This window comes from Hyaena hyaena, unplaced genomic scaffold (genome assembly GCF_003009895.1).
Source record: "Hyaena hyaena isolate Hyena2069 unplaced genomic scaffold, ASM300989v1 scaffold_850, whole genome shotgun sequence".
In the NCBI taxonomy this organism is placed as follows: Eukaryota; Metazoa; Chordata; class Mammalia; order Carnivora; family Hyaenidae; genus Hyaena; species Hyaena hyaena.
This window is the reverse complement of record NW_024081482.1, coordinates 464,854-477,507: the sequence shown is the minus strand read 5'-3', so window position 1 is coordinate 477,507 and position 12,654 is coordinate 464,854. Positions and strand designations below refer to the sequence as shown.

Here is a 12,654-nt window from a genome sequence, read left to right as displayed (position 1 = left end):
TCTCTCTCAAAAATAAACATAAAAAAAAAGACGCCAGACGTCTTTTCTTTTTTTAAAAGTTTATTCATTTATGTTGAGAGATAAGGAGAACACATGTACACAAGTATGGGAGGAGCAGAGAGAGAGGGAGAGCAAGCAGGCTCTGCGTTCCATGCACTGAGCCCAACCTGGAGCCTAAGATCCCAGACCATGAGATCATAACCTGAGCCAAAATCAAGAGTCAGACGCTCAACCAGCTGAGCCACCCAGGTGCCCCAAGAGATGCAAACATTTTAAACTGAGAGGAGATAAGAGAAAGGGCCAAGTGATCCAATTATAAGCTTCATCTTCTGTTCTATTATGAAGACAATAAAATCTCGAGGTTATGTACACCGCAAAAAATAAGTAAACAGAGATGCCTAAGTCAGTTGAATGACCAACTCGTTATTTCAGTCAGGTCCTGATCTCAAGGTTTGTGAGTTCAGGCCCTGCCTCATGAGAGTTCTGTGCTGACAGCATGGAGCCTGCCTGGGATTCTCTCTCCCCCAGTTTCTGCCCTTACCCCACTTGCACCTCTTTCTCTCAAAATAAATAAATAAACTTTAAAAAGGAGCAGAGAAATAAATGATAAACTGATAAAAACGTTTGCAACTTACAACACAGGGTTTGGATATCCCTAATATTTAAAGTGGTCCTCGTAACTGAGAAGAAAATGATCAAGCACCTAATATAAAAATTGGCAAAAGATAGGAAGAGAGCACAGAAAAAGAAATTAAGATGCATCTGTGTGTGTGTGTGTGTGTGTGTGTGTGTGTGTGTGTGCGCCTCATTTCTCGTTCATAATTAGGGAAACAGAAATCTTAAACTATATTCTGTAGGCTTAATTTTAGTACTAACATTAGCATTTCTATTTTTAAACTATTACAGGTATACTGTGAGTAACTGTGTTAATGTCAGTGAAAACAAGGTTTTGGGGTGCTTTAGGAAAAAAGTTCAAGAAGTAAAAATTGAATCTTAAAATTGAATTACAGATATTCATGTAAAATGATTTCATCTCTCTTGTTTAAAATTGCATATTGACTAGTTCTGTCTACTATATGTCTGAAAATGGTGGCAAGTCAGGAATAGTGATCACCCCTAGATCCCAGAATGTGATCTCTGGGTCTCATTCCCTCCTAAAAGAAAGGGGTGTTCTTTGGGGAAAGGTTGAAACCAAGCCCACCAAAGATCATACCCTATTTGACCTAGCCGATGAGTGGCAATTTCTCTGTAGAGAAAAATTATAGTGAACAAATAGATGATGTGTGTTAGAATTAGAAACTCATCATTTTGCAAAATCTAATGAAAAATACTTTCCAAGTAAGTGTGCCATGAATGTACACTCTTAGGAGAAAAGTTGACACGGTCAATAATTATTCAGCATTATCAGTCATGAGAAAACCAGACACCGTGTGCTTCTATTGTGAATCAAATACACATCTGTGAGGTTTAGAAAAAAAAAATTTAACACGCTCTAATCAAGCCTTAGGTAAAGCCCATTCTCCAATAATGTCGAGCATGAGGGAACAAGTAAAATTATGCCCCAAGAAGTGAGTTCAGCATATAGGAGATTCTCTGGGACAATCGGGCCAACTTTTCCAAGTCAATAGCATGTGAGAAAGAAAAGGAAAGCAGAACTATTCTAGACTAAACATTTAAGAATATGCTTAAAAGACATAGCAACCATATTCAATGAGTGGACCTCATAGAAGAATATCAACTGTAAAAACATATTTTTGATACCAGTGAAGACATTTTAATATGGACACAGTATTCTAAGTTATTAGAGAATTATCATTAACCTTGTTAGCTGTAATAATGGTAGTGTGGCTCAGTGAGAAAATGGGTTTTAAAAATATATATATACAGAAGTGGCTTAAAATGACATGATGTATCCATCATCAATACTAAATACTGTGTGTCTCATCACATCATTTTGAATGAATTAAAATTTTAAAGTGTTTTAAGTTATGTGTTAATGGCTAATATAAATATAATTCTTTTGGGGACACTTTTATTTACTGACTCAATTTTTAGCTAATCTTGAGGTGGAATGGTTTATAGTTCTGAACAATCAGTTTACAGGAGACAGGAAACAGGTTTACAAGTAACTCTTATTTGGGTGTGAAACATTATCATGTTTCATATCATATTCTCACTAAATAATTCATCTCCAGTAACTCTTTTATCCATAAATCATTCTATAATGGAGAAACCTTTCTCTAAAAAAAAAAAAAAAAAAAAAAAAAAGGGAGCCACGGGGTATGCTCCTTTTTAAATTAAAAAAAAAAAAAAATGACAGCTTTCAATGGATGGACTCAGAACTCTCGGATAAATGGAATAGTCCCCAAGGATGGTCAAACGTGATTCTCTGCAGATGGCTACTTCATAAAACATCGTTTGTCTGCTAAGCCGCACAGCATTGCTGGTGCGTCAAACATATTGTTTATCTCACCAAGAGGAGCAGGTTCTACAGGTAAAATCTGAACAAGCGCCCCTGCTGAGGAAAAGAGCAGATAGCCCATCTATAATGGTGTGCCTTTGCTTGATGAGAGCCGGATCCGACCCCAAGCAGACCAGTTGCCAGGTAAAAGAGGTCTTGGCTGAGGGACTGTCCTTTCCCATGACACAGAATCAGCTTAGGCTTTTTCTCAGACCCTGCCCACTCCCCTGTTCCCTCATGGCCTTCTTGAGAAGTGAAGAGGCCCCTCGTGGCCAGTTCTGTGGAATATTCCATGGATACTTACTAGTGAGGAACTGGATTTCTCTCAAGTTCTCACCCTGGTTCCAGGCTACATTTTATTTCCAGACCCTTTCCAGGGGGAAACTGTTCTTCACTAACAAAGAAAAGTGTCCGTGCTTTGTAAAGAACTGCAACAAAGACATGAGTTAAACATAAGAGAATCATCTGGATTTCCCTCTGCCACAGAAATGGGCTTTATGAATCATTCTTTCTAAACACGTTTTAGGTGAATGTAATCCATTTAAGTTTTCACAAAAACAGGTGTAAAAGATACGATTAGCAGGCATCCTCTAACTTTCAAAGTTCAGGCTCTGGTGTTGTCTAAGGAAAGCAATAATAGAATGTGAAGACAACCATCAAGATCAAATGTCTAGAAATCTTGGAGGAATCAAAGATTTTTCTTATAAAGGAACTTAAAATATTCTGATCCTCTGTATAATTTTTTTAAGCTTAGTATTAAGAATCAGGTCTTTAACTTCTTTTTCCTGTACTTCATAACGGCTTTCAAAACGATCCTGCCTCCAGGCTTCTTACCCTAGCACTTCATCTTCCACACGCCTCCAGCGTGACCTTGCTGAAACTCAGATTTGATCAGGTCACTAGCGCTTCTGTTCCCAAATCCCTTCATGGCTCGGCATTCACGCCTTCACATGGAAGCAAACGCCCTTCCTCCTCCTTATGCACGGGTCCCATCCATGTGCCACACTCCTGCCCTGCTGGCTTCCTCAGTCCTGAACCCTTCCACACCTCTGCTCTTGCTCTTTCCTCTGTTATATATGCTCCTTTCTTCATTTTCATCCTGGCAGTATCCGACTCCTGTCAAAATCTAGTTTAAATGCCACCTTATCTGTGAAGCTTTTCTTGACTCATCTAGATAAAATTAAATCACACTTTCTGTGTTCTTATACCTTAGCGTAGAGTGAACAGATGGAAGGGAAAGCTTTAGAGCCAGAAAGATCTCATTTCCATTCCTGATTCCTCTGCTCACTGTGACCTTGGGCAAAACATTTAAGATCTCGGGGCCTCAGATTTCTCATCTATAAAGTGGGTATAATAACATCACTGTATCAGGGTCCCTGTAAAAAGTAACTGCGATCATGTATACAAAATGCTCAGCATAAGTCTTGGCTACATAGTAAAAACTCAAAGGAAGGTATTTACCTTGCTTTTATCATATTATCACAATCTGATTCATGTAACTGATAACTGTATGCCTGGCTAACCCCTTAGGTTTTCAGTCATTAAAGGCTGGTATGTGTTAGTCATGTTTATCCATGGTGCTTAGCACAGTACCTGACTCACTGATGGTGCCAGTTTATTGCTTATTGAGTAAATCTGCCTGTATTTGATACAATGATTTCCTGAACTTTTCTGAGAAAATGTTTCACCATATCACAACTATTGATTCATGTGCACCAAAATATGTGTGTTACCTTAACAATATAAATATACATGGTGCTATAAGTTGTTCTCTTTATAGCTTTGCACATAACAATTCCCTGAGAAAGCAGCGGAACAGGAACTATCTCTTTCTGCTGCCTTGTTATCCATAAGGGTAAAATTAACATGACTCTGTAAGATTTATCGAGTATAATACACAAATTCACCTCTAACCCCTATTTTCACCAACATAGCCGCTGGAGATACCTTGGGCTAAGAATTGCATTAAAAACCCTGAATGATTCAGCTCACCCAGTTCAACTGCTATTTAAGTATGTGCTATACCCAGTTCATTGGGAAGGCAGCGCAGAACAAGACAGCAGAAAAGGGTTTCTTTCTAGTTCAATTAGCGTAAACACAGACATGCGCCCTGTTGAAATAACACCTGCACAATAGCGTAAAGTCCATCCCAGATATCCAAATGGGAAATGAATGTGTGATGCAACTGTCTCACTCTGAGCAGGTCATGTCTGTCCCCAGCCTCTGGCTCCCAAGAGAAGCACTCCTATGCTGCCACTAATGTAAGGTTTCAGCTGTGTCACACACAGCTAAAATCTTCCCATGGTTGCCCCTCTCTAGCCTGCAGCACATAGTCCAGATGTTTGGCCTGACACAAAAGGCTTTGGAGAAGTGTGGCCACACCTATTTTTTTCTAGCCTTGCTTTGCCTTACCTTCTTCATACCTCCTATATTCCAGTGACATGAAAATTATCTGCTTGGACTTCCAGTTTCAACGCCCAACAGAGTAAAGAGCTTAGAAGTCATTATTTCTGTCCTTATAACAAATAAAACCTAATAAAAACCCTGAAAGTTACTTTCCTTGGAACCATCAGAGGAGTGAGGTCACAGGGCAAGCTACAGTTCTGAAAGGTGGAGAGATAGGCTCATCTAGACAAACACGGCCAAGATCTTATCTGGAGCAGAAGCCCACCAGAGCCAAAAACTGGTAGGAATACCTAAATGGCAATAGTACCGAAATGGTAATTTCGATGAGCTGCTGGAGGCTGAGGGTGGGCTAGCTAAAGAATGAAAAATTCTTGAAGACTGCAGTCTTGGGATTTGGGGGAAACATTTTCATGGGTTCTACCACTGAGAAACTCACTAGGTTCTCCTGGTGAAGCTCTGAGAAAGATCCTTTGAAGGACTCTGGCAGGAGGAAGGAAAATGTAATAATTGTGAAATATGGGCAGGGATTTCTCCATAATAAAGTTTCAGACTCCAGGGGAAAAGAATTTTTCAGAAGCCTTTCCCTACTGGGGAAGGGCATTTCCCACCACTGCAGCCTCCTCTAGCCTTCTGGTCTCATCTAAGAAGATGAAAACACAGTGAACAGGAATCCAGGTCCCAAGGAAATAGACTGGGAACACTGCATCCAGGCAAAGATACAGAAAGTGGGGGCCTGGGGCAGGGGGGGAAGCTATACCACTGGAAAGACACTTAAAAAAAGTGATAGCCCCAAGACACAGGCTGTGTAAACAGAGATTTAGTCAAATGATTATAGAGAATTCCCCATCCCCATAACATACGTCAGACCAAGACTCCAATATAGTAACAATGGAGTACAGCTGAAAGAGCAACGAGAGACAAATTCTTAAGTTTTACTTAGGGAAGTCCAAGGTCAAATAGGGAGACAAAAATACAAACAGAAGAGGGATTTGAAACCTCTAGCACCTACAGCTCAAGCAAATATTAAATCCAACCAAAATCCTAGCCAGCTTACAAAAAGCCTATATACATTAGTTCCTATCACCTGATAAGACACATCTGGCTTCCAACGACAACAACAGGGGTGCCTGAGTGGGCTCAATTGGTTGAGCATCCTGATTTTTTTTAAGAAAAAAATTTTTTAAGTTTATTTATGTATTTTGAAAGCGACAGAGAGAGAGAGAGAGAGAGAGAGAGAGAGAGCGAGCACATGCAGGTGGGAGAGGGGCAGAGAGGGAGAGAGAGAATCCCAAGCAGGCTCTGCACTGTCAGCCCAGAGCCTGCTGTGGGGCCTGATCTCATGAACCATGAGATCATGACCAGACACAACCAACTGAGTCACCCAGGTAGCCCAAGCATCCAACTCTTCATTTTGGCTCAGGTCATGATCCTAGAGTTATGGGATCAAGCCATGCATCAGGCTCTGCACTAAGTGTAGAGCCTCCTTAAGATTCTCTCTCTCTCCCTCTGCCCCTCTCCCCAGCTCACACACTCTCTATCTCTCTAAAATATTACACACACACACACACACACACACACACACACACACACACACACAGCAATCATCAGAACCAGAACTGTACATGGCAGAAATTTGGGTATTATCAGAAAAAGAATTCAAAATTATTATGATTCATAAGTTAAAGACATTTTTTGTTTTTAATGTTTTTAATGTTTATATTTGGAGAGAGAGAGACAGACAGAGCTGAGCAGGGGAGGAGAAGAGAGAGAGACACACACACACAGAATCCAAAGTAGGCCCCAGGCTCTAAGCTGTCAGCACAGAGCCTGATGCGGGGCTTGAACTCATGAACTGTAAGATCATGACCTGAGCCAAAGTCAGATGCTTAACTGTCTGAGTTATCCATGGACCCCTCATATGTTAAAGGTTTTAGCTGAAAAGTAAACAGCATGTAAAAACACATGGGTAATACAAGCAAAAGTTGGACAATCCAAGAAAGAATCAAAAGGAAATTTCAGAAATCAAAAGAAGAGTAACAGAAATGAAGAATGCACTTGATAAGTTTAGCCATCGATTTTACACAGCTAAGGAAAGAATCAGTGATTTTGTAAATAGGTCAAAAGAAATTACAAACTGAAATGCAAAGAGAAAGAAGAATTTAAAAAACAGAATGAATCATGCAGGAACTGTGGGATAATTTCAAAAGGTATAACATATGAGAAGAAAAAGAACGGAGAACTTTCCATGTACTTTCCAAAACTGATGACAGATTCCAAACTACAGGTCCAGGAAAGCTCAACAAACACAAAGCAGAACAATTACAAACCATACCCCCTGTAAGTGTGCTTGCAGATATGCGCTCATGTGCATACACACACACACCTAGGCATATCATATTAAAACTGCAGAAGACAAAAGACATTAAGAAAATCTTGAAAGGTGACAGAGGGGAAAAAAATAATTTGCCAATATGATATAATGAAGAAAAGAGTGCAGTGAAATACTTAAAGTGTTGAAAGAAAAAATCAACAACCTAGAATTCTATAGCAACTAATGTTATTCTTTACAAGGGAATGAGAATAATGAATTTCCCAGACAAGCAAAAACTGAGGGAATTCATCATTAACAGATTTGCCCTGAAATCCAAAAAGAAGTTTTCTGTGCAAAAAGAAAATGATACAAATCAGAAACTTGGATCTACCTAAAGACAAGAAGAGAATGAAGAAGGAATAAATGATTTTACTTTCTTTATTCTTAACTGCTCTAAAAAATAACTGTCTAAAATCATAATAGTAACAATGTACTGGATGACTATAACACATGACTAAGTGAAATAAATGACAACAATATCACAAGGGGAGAAATTGAGAGTACCCTGTTATAAAGTACCTATAATACATGTGAAACAATATAGTATTATTTGAACATGGAATTAGATTGTTAAAAAAAAGTATATGTAAACTATAGGGCATTAAAATTTTAAAAAGAAGAATAATTGTAATGCCCAGAGGAAATAAAATGGATTCATATAAATTTCTCAGTTAAGCCCACAGAAAACAGAAAAAAATAAGAAGATGACAAGGATAAGGAATCAAAAATGGGTACAAACACAGTAGATATTAATGCAATTATATCAATAATCACCTTAAAGTATGGATGATCTAAATACACCTATTAAAACCTGAGATTGCCAAAGTGGATAAAAACCCAAGACCCAAAGTTATGTTGTCTACAAGAAACCCACATTAAATATAAAGACAGAGATAAGTTAAAAGTAAAAAGATTGAGAAAGACATACCATGCTAACACTAATTCATAAAAGTTGGAGTAGGCATACTAATTTCTGACAAGTCTACATTTAGATAAAGGATTATAAGGGACAACGAAAAGCATTACATAATGATAAAGTGACCAATTCTCGAAGAAGACATAACAATTCTAAACGTGTATGCATCTAACAAGAAAGCATCAAAACATATGAGGCAAAAAACAATATAACTACAAGGAGAAATAGATAAATCCACTATAGTCAGAGACTTCAACATACTTTTGTCAGTAATAGACAGATCAAGGAGGCACAATATCAGTAAGCACATAGTTGACCTTAACATCGCTATCATTTGATTTGCTCTAACTGACATTTATAGAATAGTCCATCCAACAATAGAATACACATTCTTCTCCAGCTCATATCCACAAGTGTAGACTCCATTTTAGGCCATAAATCACTCACCAAAAATAGCACAGAAGCCATACAAAATATATTAAAACTGAAAATTAGTGACAGAAAGATAGGTGGAAAATCCCCCAAATATTTGAAATTAAACAACAGACTTCTAGATAATACATGGATCGAAGAAGTCTTACGAGAAATTTTTGAGTATTTGAACTAGATGAAAATAAAATACAATTTATCAAATTATTAGGGATGTAGCAAAAGCAGTGCTTACAGAGAAATATATTACATTAAATGAACATATTAAATTAAAGGTAAAATAATCAATAATATAATCTTCCTCTTTAGGAAACTAGAGTAATTTAAGCAGAAAGCAAGCAAAAACAAAATAATAAAAATTAGAGCAGAAATCAATGAAATTTAAAACATCCAAACAACAGAGAAAAGCTATTTTTTAAGTTCAATAAAAATTGATAACAAAGAAAAAAGAGAAGACATAAATTAACACAAATCAGAAAGAAGAAAGTTTTCATTACTCTTTATATCAAAGACGTTAAAAGGATGATAAAGGAATATTATGAACAACTTTGTGCTCACAAAGTTGAAATGGACCGATTTCTTGAAAGATACAATCTACTAAAATTCATGTGAGTAGAAATAACTTGAAAAAACCCTATCTATTAAAGAAATTGTCTCAACAATTAATACACTTCCAAAAAGAAAAGTACCAAGCCCAAATGGTTTTACTGGTGAATTCTACCAAACATTTAAGGAAGAAATAATACTGATTCTTCATAATCTCTTTCAGAAAATAAAACCAGAGAGAAGTCTCCCAAACTCATTCTATAAGGCAAACATTGCCCTATTAACAAAATAAAAACATTACCCCCCCCCCACACACCTACAGAGAATAATTCACATAAACATAGACAAAAAATCCTCAGTAAAATATTTTTGGGTTCTATTTGCTGATGTTTTAAAAGAATTAAAACCTACAACAAAGTGAAATCCATTCCAGGTATGCAAGAAAGATTCAACATTCAAACATCAATTAATGTAATCCATCACATCATCAGGCTAAAGAAAAGTCATGTGATATTATCAATCAATGCCAAAATTCTTTTTGACAAAATCTAACATTTACTTATTATTTAAAAAAAATACTGTCAGAAAACCAGGAATAGAAGAAAACTTTCTCAACTTGACAAAGAACAACTATCACAAACCTATATTCTGCATCAGACTTAATGGATGCTTCCTCCCTAGGATCACGAAGAAGTCAAGAATGTCTTCTTGCATCATTCCTCTTCAGTACTTAATGGAAGCCCTAGCTAGTACAACATAACAAGAAAAATACATAAAAGTTATACATGTTGGAAAGGAAGAAATGAAACTACTATTGACACAACTGCTGTGTCTGAAATCCCAAAGAATCTACAAGAGAAGTCTAGAATGATTCATGGTGTAATGGCACCAAAGTTGGGCACCTGACTATAAACTCATGTTTAGTTCAATATTGACATAGGCAGGCACATAAAAAAAATATTTATAAATATGTGTATCTACCCTGTACAGATTTCCTTTCTCCATCAAGCCTGGAAGCAATGACATTGCAGTAGAAACAAAGACACCTAGCACCCAGATCTTGATTTCTAACACCGCTCTCCAAAACACAGAACATGGAATCTTTGGGGAAATAGAAGATTCTAGGACAAAATAAAAAACAAAGTATACAGTGCCAAAACGTAAGGGGGAAAATGATAATGAAAGGAATAGGTCAAAGGGACATAAGAACCAACTGAAGAAGCTCCCAATGGCCAAGGCTGGAACAATTTAAGCAACAAAGAATTATTTGGATTAAAATACAAAATATAAGATAAATATTCACGGGACCATACTGGTATATAGAAATGACTGACTAAATAAATAAATGGGGATAATAAATTATTCATGCAGAGGAATTGCAAATAATTTATGTAGCTACTTCACCCTCAAGGAGTTAGAATATAACTCCCCACTCTCTGAATAGGGCTGTGCACAGCCACTTGCTTCCAAAACACCCAAAAGAGGATGCAAAGAGGGGTTGGAAGAGCAACAGGATAGTAGAGAAACCTGACAAACATTGCCTAAGCCAGGTGATAATTGTTAACGTCAAAAGTGATAGACATATCAATGCATCTATTAAGAAAACAGACCAATTCTACACAAGGGAGAGACTACAAATTGCCTGACAAGTATACCTCAAAACTTTTAATGTCATCAAATACAACAAAAACCACTGTCACAGCCAAAAGGAGCCTAAAGACACATTATGACTACATGCAGTGTGGTATCCTGGATTGGATCCCAGAAAAGAAAAGACATTCGGTAAAAATTATGGCAACTGGAAGAAAGTATTGACTTTGGTTAATAATGTGTCACTAGTGCTTCACTAATTGTGATGATTTTATCATACTAATGTAAGATATGAATAATAAGGGAATCTGGTTGTGGGGTGTATGTATGAATCTCTCTGCAATATTTTTTAGGTGGTGGACATCTTTTATGCTTTGGGGGTGGGGAGCAGGTGCTCAGGGGCTCTTGGTGGGGAGGGTCTCCTGCCTCTTCACCATCATAGGCTTCTGGCTGCAGAATTTGGCACTGGCTCTGCAAATGGCAGCCATGCACAGATCTGGGCCATAACTTCTTGTGGATCATGGGCCTGATGCTGCTGAGGGTGGCCCAGGCATTCTTGTTAATGGTGGTCAGCACTTGGGTGGTGGCAGGCTTTTGCTGGAGGGATCTGTGCTTCATGACCACCAACCACTATACCTTTGCCCTGTGCTCCCAGCTCCACACCCACAGTCTTGCAGTGAATCAGCCCACTGTAGCAGAAGGAGTTGTGAGCTTTAAGGTTACTGGGCTCAGTGTTGTCTATCTGTTCATTCCTCTTCATCAGAAAGCTGGAGCCGTTCCTCACAACCACGCGTTGCAGGTGGGCAGACATGGTGGCAGCTCCTTTCACTACACCAGCGTGAGACAGCCTCTCTGTACTACTGTCACAATTCTTCTGTGAATATAAAATAACAAACTTATTTAAAAATATATTTTAGTTGAGGGAAATCTGGGTGGCTCAGTCTGTTAAGCATGCAACTCTTGATCCTCGCTCAGGTCATGATCTCACAGTTTCTGAGACGGAGCCCTGCATCTGGCTCTGTGCTGACAGTGCAGAGCCTGCTTGGGTTTCTCTCTCTATTCCCTCCCCTAGTTGCTCTCTCTCTCTCTCAAAATAAATATATAAACATTTGACACGTATACTTTTTAGTTGAATCACTATGTTGTACACCTGAAGCAAACATAGCACTGTGTGTTAAATATACGTCAATGAAATATACATTTTTTGTCACTCCAATGATAACACACTCTTTGCTCTTCTCTCTCCTTCTCATTATGATGTTTCTTGGCCTGACATAAGCCTACTTCTCCATCCAACAAAATGCTAGGACACTGCTTCTTCTATAAAGTCATCTTCAACCTCTGCAGACAGTGTCCTTTCTCCTCTCGCTGCCATGACGATTACCACAATGGAGTCATGTGCTCACCTCTTCTCACACTAAGCTGAATCCTCTGGCCTCCACCACATCCCATGATTCCAGCACTGTGCTAGCAAAGTGCTGACTAATGTGTGCTGCCTCAATGAAAGATCACGTTAATAATGCTCTTAAATTTTTAAACAAGTTCACATTTATTGTTCTTTATGTTCATCCAACTGCCTTGTGTGTTTAGAGGCCACTATTTTTGCCACTTAAAATGACTAAACTGAGACTCAGAGTGGAAAAGATTTGTCCTCAGATACCCAATTCAAAAGTGCTGGAAAAGGTATTTATCTCATTTTGACAACTCGACATCTACTTTCTCCTCCCACATAAAGACAAGCAGAGGCTCTTCACCTCAGTTTAAGTGCCGACTGTGTCCATCGCTCTCCTCTCTGATCTTGTGCAAGTCATGCAATCTAGGTGAACTTCAAGACCCTCACGTATTTTAATGGAAACTAACGTTAACTTTTACCTCAGCATTTTGTGGGGATGAAAGACAGAATGCTTGTAAAATGACTGACACTTGGTAAGAGCT

General features: G+C 38.2%; 1 pseudogene; it reads right to left on the bottom strand.

The window, feature by feature from the left end:
* Positions 1–11,114: 11,114 nt before the first annotated feature.
* LOC120222211 lies at positions 11,115–11,530 on the bottom strand (annotated as a pseudogene).
* Between the last annotated feature and the right edge of the window lie 1,124 nt (positions 11,531–12,654).